The sequence below is a fragment of the Pelophylax lessonae genome, assembly GCF_965119305.1.
Source record: "Pelophylax lessonae genome assembly, chromosome: 6".
NCBI classification, from domain to species: domain Eukaryota; kingdom Metazoa; phylum Chordata; class Amphibia; order Anura; family Ranidae; genus Pelophylax; species Pelophylax lessonae.
This window is the reverse complement of record NC_138773.1, coordinates 124,842,840-124,854,040: the sequence shown is the minus strand read 5'-3', so window position 1 is coordinate 124,854,040 and position 11,201 is coordinate 124,842,840. Positions and strand designations below refer to the sequence as shown.

The following is an 11,201-nucleotide window of genomic DNA, read 5'->3' as shown; positions in this document are numbered from 1 at the left end:
CAGCTTTGTCCCCCAATGATTGCAGAGTGCCAGCATTGTCCCCCAATGATTGCAGAGTGCCAGCATTGTCCCCCAATGATTGCAGAGCGCCACAGCATTGTCCCCCAATGATTGCAGAGCGCCAGCTTTGTCCCCCAATGATTGCAGAGCGCCAGCATTGTCCCCCAATGATTGCAGAGCGCCACAGCATTGTCCCCCAATGATTGCAGAGCGCCACAGCATTGTCCCCCAATGATTGCAGAGCGCCACAGCTTTGTCCCCCAATGATTGCAGAGTGCCACAGCATTGTCCCCCAATGATTGCAGAGCGCCAGCATTGTCCCCCAATGATTGCAGAGCGCCACAGCATTGTCCCCCAATGATTGCAGAGCGCCACAGCATTGTCCCCCAATGATTGCAGAGCGCCACAGCTTTGTCCCCCAATGATTGCAGAGTGCCACAGCTTTGTCCCCCAATGATTGCAGAGTGCCACAGCATTGTCCCCCAATGATTGCAGAGTGCCAGCATTGTCCCCCAATGATTGCAGAGCGCCACAGCATTGTCCCCCAATGATTGCAGAGTGCCAGCATTGTCCCCCAATGATTGCAGAGCGCCAGCTTTGTCCCCCAATGATTGCAGAGTGCCCACAGCATTGTCCCCCAATGATTGCAGAGTGCCAGCATTGCCCCCCAATGATTGCAGAGTGCCAGCATTGTCCCCCAATGATTGCAGAGCGCCAGCATTGTCCCCCAATGATTGCAGAGTGCCAGCATTGTCCCCCAATGATTGTAGAGTGCCAGCATTGTCCCCCAATGATTGCAGAGCGCCAGCATTGTCCCCCAATGATTGCAGAGCGCCAGCATTGTCCCCCAATGATTGCAGAGTGCCAGCGTGCGTGCTCCCTTCAAACTTACCTGGCGGCGGGGCGGCTCAGCTTCTTCCTCTTCTGCGGCGGGTCCTTCTCTCTCGTCTGGGCGGCGGGAACCGGCGGGCGGCCTGCTCCGTTCAAACTTACCTGGCGGCGGCGTGGCTCAGCTTCTTCCTCCTCTTCTGCGGCGGGTCCTTCTCCCTCGTCGTCTCGGCGGCGGGAACCGGCGGGCGGCCTCTCCTCTTCTCTGAGCGGCGGTGACGGTGAGTGACTGACGCACGCACCGGCACTGCCCCCATTGCGACGTCAGCGATATCCTGGATGATGATTGGTCCAGGCTGTAGACTGGACCAATCACAGCCAGGATATCAGAAAGTGGGGGTGTCCAACCGCAAAGACTTGCGCCCAGGATACCCCCCTACCCCCCCAGAAGGCAGCCAATCGGCGCCTCTTCTGGGACGTAACCCCACCCCCCCCAGCCACCAGTTCCTTGGGTTCAGGCCGGCGAACCCAATTTTTTTTTTGAACAACTTTATTTGTTCGTTTTGTTTTTTTCTTTTTTTTTTCTTTTTTTTTTAGGGGTAGGGGGGCGGCGCCCTGGCGCCCCCTATGCACGGGCCGCCACTGGGTGAACTTAACCACTTCCTGCCTGCCCTATAGGCAATTGACGGCGGGAAGGTGGTTGCATTATCCTGACCGGACGTCATATGACGCGCAGAGCGGCAATCGGTGCTGCGGTTTGTCACTCTGACACACCACATCTCCGATCTTGGTAAAGAGCCTATCACAGCTGGTCACATAGTAAATAGGAAGTGCCGTTGATCATCTTTCCTCAGTTTGTGCCTGACAAGGGGGGTCTTCACTGGTAATCAGAGCATTGATTACCAGTGCAGACCCTTGGGGGGGTGCAACTAGAACCACCAGGGATGCCAACTCATGACCCCAAGGATGCCCACCCATGAGCCCACCATGGCCACCAGGTATGGCAATCAGGGCTCAGGGAGCCTCCAGTGCCCTCCCCATCAGTGCTGCCTGCCAGTGCCCTCCCCATCAGTGCTGCCCACCAGTGCCCATCATTACCATCTATCAATGCCGCCCACCAGTGCCCATTATTGCCCACCAGTGCCACCTATCAGTGCCGATCAGCGCCACCTATTAGTGCCAATCAGTGCTGCCTATCAGTGCCCATCAATGCTGCCTATCAGTGCCCACCAATGCTGCATATCAGTGCTACCTATCAGTGCCCATCAATGCTGCCTATCAGTGCCCACCAATGCTGCATATCAGTGCTACCTATCAGTGCCCATCAGTGCCGCATATTAGTGCCACCCCATCAGTGCCTCCTCATCAGTGCAGGAAAAAAACGTTTCTATTTACAAAATTGTATAACGTAAACAAAAACATTTTTTTTTTTTCAATCTTTTCGGTCTTTTTTTATTTGTTTAGCAAAAAAGAAAAAACCTTGTGGTGATCAAATACCACCAAAAGAAAGCACTATTTGTGAGGAAAAATGCCATAAATTTGGTTTAGGTACAGTGTTGCATGACCGCGCAATTGTCATTCAAAATGCAATAGCGTTAACAGCTATAAATTGGCCTGGGCGGGAAGGGGGAAAAGTGCCCGGTATTGAAGTGGTTAACCTTTAAAATGGCTGCAATCCATACAAAATGGCTGACAGGTGATTAAAATGAGCACTTCAAGCCAAATTCCTACACAAAACAATGGAAATACAGCTTCACTACATTGCTTGCAAACGTAACATTTTCTTTATCTGCATTACACTGCGGTAACTGCCATTATAGGCTAAATGGCATATTTCCAATTCTCCCATGTAACTGAGCCCACAGTGTGAGTGCACTGGCAGCAGCAGCACCATCCATCTATGTGGCTGAGAATAGTTCTTGCTTGTCACACAAGTTCTTCCTGAGCTCCACCTTCCTAGGACATGCTTCCAACCAGCTAAAAGCTTCTGTTAGTCCCAGCCCGCCCTTGTCACAGTGTAATCGAGGAATAGGAGAAGAGAGGGATCACTGTGTGCATTAAAGGAACAGAAGGGATTGAGATCATATGTATGGATTGCCTCTTGTTGTAGAAGACTTCCAGGGTATGTATTAGTGGCCTTGTTTACATAATTTGTATACTACTTCCCCTACAGCACACAGCAAGCTGACCTCTGTTTGACTGTAAGAGGCACTCCTAATCTCTATGTACATGTGAGCATTGCCAGCTCTGCTAAACCAGAGGCAATGAGGATGATTATATATGTATATATATATATACACACACATACTGTACGTACGTGTGTGTATGTATATTATATTATAAATGTTTGTAGGTTTCAGTGTATAGCTGTACAAATGTGTATTTGTATATTTACATAGCATTTTAGATTAGTTTTACTATTTGGTTACAATGAAACAAAGCAGAGAAAACCAGCAAGAGTTGTACATGGATATTATCACAAGGCTGGGTTGCACAGCAGTGACACTTTGCAATACGTGTTTTTGCACTGCATTATTTGGCCTCATTCACACGGGTAAACCTATTTGTATACCTGTGCGAAGGGCTGTCTTTGCTTGCATGGGATGCGGATATGTGCTCATGTATCCGCGTGCAGGCAGTTTTCTTTTCACCTCTATTAGGTCACAGTGGCAGGTCCAAATTTGACAGCCGTGCGGGTGCGTGTCCCCGAATGCACAAAATCTGCACACGTCTGCATTTGAGGATATGCACCTAGGCGGCTGTCAAATTGGGGCTAGCAGCTGTGTCCATACAGCCACTGTGTCCCAATAGACATAACTAAGACTGCTTGCATGCAGATGCACAGACCACCTGCACATCTTGTATGGTTTGGTACACTTACGAGGCTGAAGCCTAAAAGTCCAGCTCTGGAAAATGACGTCAGTGAGGACGCTGAATAAGGGGAATCATGTGAGTATAATTTGCTTCACCAAAAAGGAAAATGCAATCACCCAGGAGGATGGTTTAAGTCCCGGTTCACATTTGTGCGATGCGGGAACGCTGCGAATATGCAGCGTGATCCCGCATCGCATCCGCACACTGCCATATGCGATACGCAGGGGGTGTAAATTAAAAGTTAACGACACCCCCAGGTGCGATCGCATATCGCAGTGCAATCTGCAAGTTCGCACAGAATCGGATCGCACTAGGGTGAACCACTATGCGATCCGATTTTGCTGCGGATAAAAAAAAAGCCTCATGTGCGTGTTTATTGCGGACACAGTGCAAATTCAGCCATACAAAGTGTATGGCTGAAATTCGCACCGTACATGAGATCGCATGTAATTTAGGAGCAGTGCGCTCCGAATTACATGCAATCTCCGTAATTGCACAAATGTGAACCGGCACTAAAGGGGTTTGAGAGAGGAAGTGGCCAGAGTTGGGTTTAAAAAGCAAACAATGCAACCTTATCAATACACCTGCGTTGCAGTATACCAGAATGCACAGTAACGCCCTGCCATGTGTTGTGGTGCCCGTGTGTTAGGCAGCCCTTTTTTAAACGAATGGTCTGCCTTAATGCAACAAGCGTTACTTTGCACGTACAATACTCTTTGTAAACCAGCCCTTATGTGAACAAATCACCAAATAACCCCTTTGCTTTATAGTACATCACTGGACACAGAGCCATATTCATTCCCATATGGGTTATACGCCACCTATAGGTGAATGGACACTGGCGACCAATCAGACAGGAAGTCCCCTCCTTAACAGGAAGTACAGTACCTCAGTTTTTTTGCCAGTGTCTTAGGCTAAGTTTACATGTAGGCGTTTTGGGGCGTTTTTGGGGCGTTTTTCTGCTCTAGGATCAGCTCAAAAAACACTCATCAAGACAAATCCTATTCATTTCAATGGCCCTGTTCACATCTGAGCATTTTGATGTCTTAAGCAAAACGTCCAACGCTCAAAAAAGTACAGGAGCTTCTTTTTGGGCAGATTACATGGGTTTTTATTTTTTTTCCATTGGTCACTTGTCGACCTAAAAACGCCTGCGCAATAACGCCTGTAAAAGGCCTTTAAAACGCCTGAAAAAACGCCTAAAAACGCCTGTAAATAACACCGCCAAGATGTGAAGCTAGCCTTTAAGGTGATGGCCACGGTTGAGAAGCTCTCCATATTTTTTATGTTTTTTCAAAGAAGAAGAAAGAAAGGTTATGCTACAATCCCTGATCAAAGATCTCTGAATCTAAGGGGTTTGCAATCAGAACCATCCAAAAGAGTCAAAGACTAAAAGGATGGTACCTTAACCTCGAGAAAGGAGATGCAAGGTTTTGCCTGTAATGTTGTCCTTTTTAGGCACCGGACCCTGGGATCCGGACCCTTGGTAAAACCATCCCCAAAGGCGCTCAGGCAGGGTGCTGACTCCCCACTTCTGGGGAGTCAGGACCTGAGGAGTCATACTCAGCCATCCAATCCCAGAGATTGTCTCTCACTGAAATGATCCGGTTTGGATACAAACGACCTCCCTTAGAGATGTCTGAAGTCTCTTTTTCCTCTCTAGGCTCATTGCTCCCTCCTCATAGTCCTCAGGCTTTTCCCTTACATCTGCAGGTAATGTACAGTATGCTGATTGGGATCATCATGATAGGATTTTTGTTCCTCCCAAAAGGTTTTCACTGTTGAGATCCTATGGAGGAAAAATTCACGAGAAAATGGGGTATACCTCCTGTGCATGCTGCCATTTCTTCTGTTAACAACAGTTTAGCTTGTCCTGTGGATAATGCCCAGGTTTTTAAAGATTCAACTGATAAGAAGTTGAAATCTTTGCTAAAGGCTTCCTTTGCTGCTGCAGGTTCTGCAATACAACCAGCACTAGCAGCTATAGGAGTCTGTCAGTCTTTAGAAGACCGTATTAAGCGAGTTTCCAGGACAGTTCCTTCTCTAGGAGAGTCTGTAGTGGATTTGACAGATCTACCTTGCACTTTGTTTTGCAGTGGATGCTCTTAAAGACTTCATATGACAAATGTCACGGTTTGCATATGCGCAGAATCCTATGGCTAAAAAGCTAGTTTGGGGAACTACTGTGTAAAAAGTTGCTGTCTGGCCTTCCTCTTTCATGGAGAATGCCTATTTGTTAAAGGTCTGGATAAATATATCCAAAAGACTTCAGGGGATTAGCAAACGTCCTCCCAGTGCTTCTAATCCCAGGCAGTTGCGAAGGCCCCAGCCGTCTGGATCTAGAGCCATGCCTTCAGGGCAAGGGCAGAAGAAACCCTGGGCCCAGAGATCTACCAAGTCTACCTCTAAGCCAACCTTGTGAAAGGGTGCCCCCACTCAATCGGGTGGGGGAAAGGCTGCTACGGTTCTCGAAGGTCTGGTTAGAAATAATTCAGGACAACTGGGTTCTTTCCGCTATCTCGCAGGGATACGAACTGGAATTTTGGGTTTTACTGCATCCTCGGTTTGTAAAATCAGACATACAGTGGGTACGGAAAGTATTCAGACCCCCTTAAATTTTTCACTCTTTGTTATATTGCAGCCATTTGCTAAAATCATTTATGTTCATTCTTCTTCCTCATGAATGTACACATAGCACCCCATACTGACAGAAAAACACAGAATTGTTGACATTGTTGCAGATTTATTAAAAAAGAAAAAATGAAATATCACATGGTCCTAAGTATTCAGACCCTTTGCTCAGTATTTAGTAGAAACCCCCTTTTGATCTAATACAGCCAGGAGTCTTTTTGGGAAAGATACAACAAGTCTTTCACACCTGGATTTGGGGATCCTCTGCCATTCCTCCTTGCAGATCCTCTCCAGTTCTGTCAGGTTGGATGGTAAACGTTGGTGGACAGCCATTTTTAGGTCTCTCCAGAGATGCTCAATTGGGTTTAAGTCAGGGCTCTGGCTGGGCCATTCAAGAACAGTCACGGAGTTGTTGTGAAGCCACTCCTTCGTTATTTTAGCTGTGTGCTTAGGGTCATTGTCTTGTTGGAAGGTAAACCTTCGGCCCAGTCTGAGGTCCAGAGCACTCTGGAGAAGGTTTTTGTCCAGGATATCCCTGTACTTGGCCGCATTCATCTTTCCCTCGATTGCAACAAGTCGTCCTGTCCCTGCAGCTGAAAAACACCCCCACAGCATGATGCTGCCACCACCATGCTTCACTGTTGGGACTGTATTGGACAGGTGATGAGCAGTGCCTGGTTTTCTCCACACATACCGCTTAGAATTAAGGCCAAAAAGTTCTATTTTGGTCTCATCAGACCAGAGAATCTTATTTCTCACCATCTTGGAGTCCTTCAGATGTTTTTTAGCAAACTCCATGCGGGCTTTAATGTGTCTTACACTGAGGAGAGGCTTCCGTCGGGCCACTCTGCCATAAAGCCCCGACTGGTGGAGGGCTGCAGTGATGGTTGACTTTCTACAACTTTCTCCCATCTCCTGACTGCATCTCTGGAGCTCAGCCACAGTGATCTTTGGGTTCTTTTTTACCTCTCTCACCAAGGCTCTTCTCCCCCGATAGCTCAGTTTGGCCGGACGGCCAGCTCTAGGAAGGGTTCTGGTCGTCCCAAACGTCTTCCATTTGAGGATTATGGAGGCCACTGTGCTCTTAGGAACCTTAAGTGCAGCAGAAATCTTTTTGTAACCTTGGCCAGATCTGTGCCTTGCCACAATTCTGTCTCTGAGCTCTTCAGGCAGTTCCTTTGACCTCATGATTCTCATTTGCTCTGACATGCATTGTGATCTGGAAGGTCTTATATAGACAGGTGTGTGGCTTTCCTAATCAAGTCCAATCAGTATAATCAAACACAGCTGGACTCAAATGAAGGTGTAGAACCATCTCAAGGATGATTAGAAGAAATGGAAAGCACCTGAGTTAAATATATGAGTGTCACAGCAAAGGGTCTGAATACTTAGGACCATGTGATATTTCAGTTTTTCTTTTTTAATAAATCTGCAACAATGTCAACAATTCTGTGTTTTTCCGTCAATATGGGGAGCTGTGTGTACATTCATGAGGAAGAAGAATGAACTTAAATGATTTTAGCAAATGGCTGCAATATAACAAAGAGTGAAAAATTTAAGGGGGTCTTAATATTTTCCGTACCCACTGTACCTGCAGATCCTCTAAAAAGATGTCTTTTTTGGGCTCTGGACCATTTAAGGTCTCAAAGAGTGATTAAAGAGGTTCCGGAAGACGAAAGATTCAGGGGTTTTTACGCAAACCTTTTCGTAGTCCCCAAGCCGAATGGAGATGGGAGACCTATTCTGGATCTCAAAGCTCTGAACCAGTTTCTAAACATTCATACTTTCCGAATGGAGTCAGTTCGCTCAGTCATGACCTGCCTGCAGAGAGAGGAATTTCTCGTAGAGATCGACCGATTATCGGCAAAGCCAATATATCGAGGGCCGATATGGACTTTCCCTAATATATCAGAATCGGCTTTTTATTTACCGATATTTCAGGGAAAGTGCTTGTACCGGGGTGATGCCTGCAGCTAGAGGCATCACCCCGGTACCGGTGTCCATAGCTGACAGTCGGCTGTCTTGTAATGACAACCGATGCGGCTCGCTGTCATTCCAAGGAGCAGGAGTGGACGTCCCCCCCCCCCGCCGCTTTCTCACTGGGAGACCCGTTTCTTTGACATGACATCACTTCCGGGTTCTGGCGGCACCGAATTAAAAAAATTGACAGCATTCAAAACAGCCAAACTTGGCGTTTTGAATGCGTAAGTGCAGAGGAGGGGTACCTATAGACATTAAAAAAATAAAAACATTTTTTTTTTTTTTAATGTCTGAAAATATCGGCAGATATCGGCCAAAACCGATACCCGATGACCAAAATATCGGTATCGGCGGTAAAAAAACGATATCGGTTGATCACTAATTTCTAGCATACATAGACATCAAGGATGCATACCTTCACGTGCCTATTTTTCTGGCCCATCAAAGGTTTTTACGCTTTGCAGTAGAAACGTGTCATTTTCCGTTTGTGCCCCTGCCCTTTGGGTTGGCCACGGCTCCAAGAGTGTTCACAAAGATCCTAGCTCCAGTATTGGCTACTCTAAGGACTCAAGGGATATCAGTGATAGGATATCTAGACGATCTATTACTAATAGATCAATCAACTTCAGCTCTAAGCTGGAATGTTTTCCAGACAGTTCAGTTCTTAGAATGTGTGGGTCTGATTCTGATCTTGGCAAAGAATGTCCAGCTTCCAGAATATCTGGTTTTCCTTGTGGACACAATGCAGGCAAAGATATTCTAGAAAGGAAGGTCACAGACCTGAAGGATCTGGTTTGATCCCTAATAAGGCAAAAGTATCCTTTGGTACGTCTTTGCATGAGGTTATTGGGGAAGATGGTGTCCTCATTCTTCTTTGAAATTCCATGCCAGACCTTTACAGAACAACATTCTGTCAGCATGGAAGAGAAAGGTTCAGTCCCTAGACTGGTGCATGTCTCTCGTACCAAAAGTATGTCAGAGTCTAAGTTGGTGGTTGATGACCAGAAATTTTGGAGAAAGGGAATTCCTTTCTTCCAGTAGTCTAGAAAGTAGTGATTACAGATGCCAGTCTCTCCAGCTGGGGAGCAGTTCTGGAGAAAGCCACTGTCCAGGGAAAGTGTCTTCTCATCAATGTCTTTGAAATCCGAGCAGTTTGTCAGGCTTTAAAGTACTGGACGCCCAGGCTTCGGGGTTACCCTGTCAGGGTACAATCCGACAATGCTACAGCTGTGACTTACATCAATCATCAGGGAGGCACCAAAAGTTAGTCAGCCCCGAAGGAGGTAGATCTGATCCTATCCTGGGCAGAAAAATTTGTTCCATGCCTATTAGCGGTTTTCATTCCAGGAATAGAAAACTGGCAGGCAGACTTTGAGTAATCAACAGATGTTTCCAGGAGAATGGTCATTGCACCCTGAGATCTTTGCATTGATCTTCCAACGCTGGGGGGGGATCCTAGATATAGATCTGCTGGCATCCAGGTTCAACAACAAGTTGAAGAGATTTGTGTCCAGGACCAGGGATCCACTCGCAGTTGGAGTAGATGCCTTGGTGACTCCCTGGGAGGAGTTTTCCCTGATCTATGCCTTTCCTACGGTTCAGCTTCTGCCGCGTCTGTTACGCAGAATCCAGCTAGAGGGGAGACCAGTAATCCTGGTAGCTCCAGCATGGCGGGGGGAAGGTTTTGGTATGCACAAATTCAAAAATTGGCAGTGGCAAGGCCTTGGGTTTTTCCACTGCGTCCGGACCTGCTCTCTGAAGGTCTAATATTCCACCCTGCTTTGCAGTCTGTAAATTTGACGGCTTGGCTATTGAAGCCTTGATTATGAAAGAGTGGGGTATATCTGGCCCTGCAGTTTCTACCCTGATAAATGCTAGAAAACTAGTCTGTAGAGGCATTTATTACAGAGTCTGGAAATCTTACATTACCTGGTGTGAGGAAATGGCATCTCCGCAAATATATCATTGGGAGAATACTAGCCTTCTTGCAAATAGGGGTAGATATGAAATTAGCGTTAAGGGCCGTACGCACGATAAGAAAATTGGAAGTAAAATTTTGTCCGACTTAACGATCTGCCGATTTTCGGATCCTTAGTATAGTGGTTTCGACAGCCAATTACAAATTTTCGTATGACAAAAACTGGATGTGCAGGCTACTAAATTTTTATAGTACGTGAACACAAAGTGCGATTTTTCGTTTAATTAGTACAGTTTTCGTCCGAATAAAATCATAACAGCAAGACTAGGCATTCTCGGAAACTAGAGAATACATACAAAACAATTCAACACATGACATCACTTCTGAAGTTGAATTCTGTCATACGAGAATTTTTGTATGAAAGTAACCTCTTCACTTACCATATGAGACTAGCATGCAACAAAAAACTAAAGAAAATTTGTCCGATAATCTGATCGTGTGTACGAGGCTTTAGGCACTATTAACCACTTTGCGACCGCCCGCCGCAGCGCAGGCGCTCCTGCGCAAACCGCAAATAGCTATACATTGGTCGCGCGCAGGGAGCTAGGGGGCGCGCTCCTGCCCCCCCTCATCAGCGGGGCAGCCGATGCATGGGGCAGGTGGCTCCGACTACCGCTTGACACCCGCGATCGTTCCCCCGCTGAGAGAGAAGGACGGGCAGCTGTTGTAAATATAGCTGACCGTTCTTCTCCCTGGAATGATCATAGAGCCCCTGTGATCCTTCTATATAGGTCTCTATGGTCATTTTACAAGCCACGTCCCCCCACAGTTAGAATCACTCCCCTAGGCTCACATTTAACCCCTTGATCACCCATAATGTTAACCCCTTCCCTGCCAGTGTCATTATTACAGTAACGGTGCATATTTTTAGCATTGATTACTGTATTAATGTCACTGGTCCCCCCTAAAA

General features: G+C 46.8%; 1 protein-coding gene across 1 annotated transcript in view; it reads left to right on the top strand.

The window, feature by feature from the left end:
* Nucleotides 1–2,866: 2,866 nt before the first annotated feature.
* Nucleotides 2,867–11,201, top strand: part of LOC309557354 (multidrug resistance-associated protein 1-like) — a 330,716-nt gene continuing 322,381 nt past the window's right edge. Inside the window, exon 1 of the mRNA XM_082260034.1 lies at nucleotides 2,867–2,950. The gene's annotated coding sequence lies outside the window, so the exon portion shown is untranslated. The remainder of the gene's footprint in view (nucleotides 2,951–11,201) is intronic.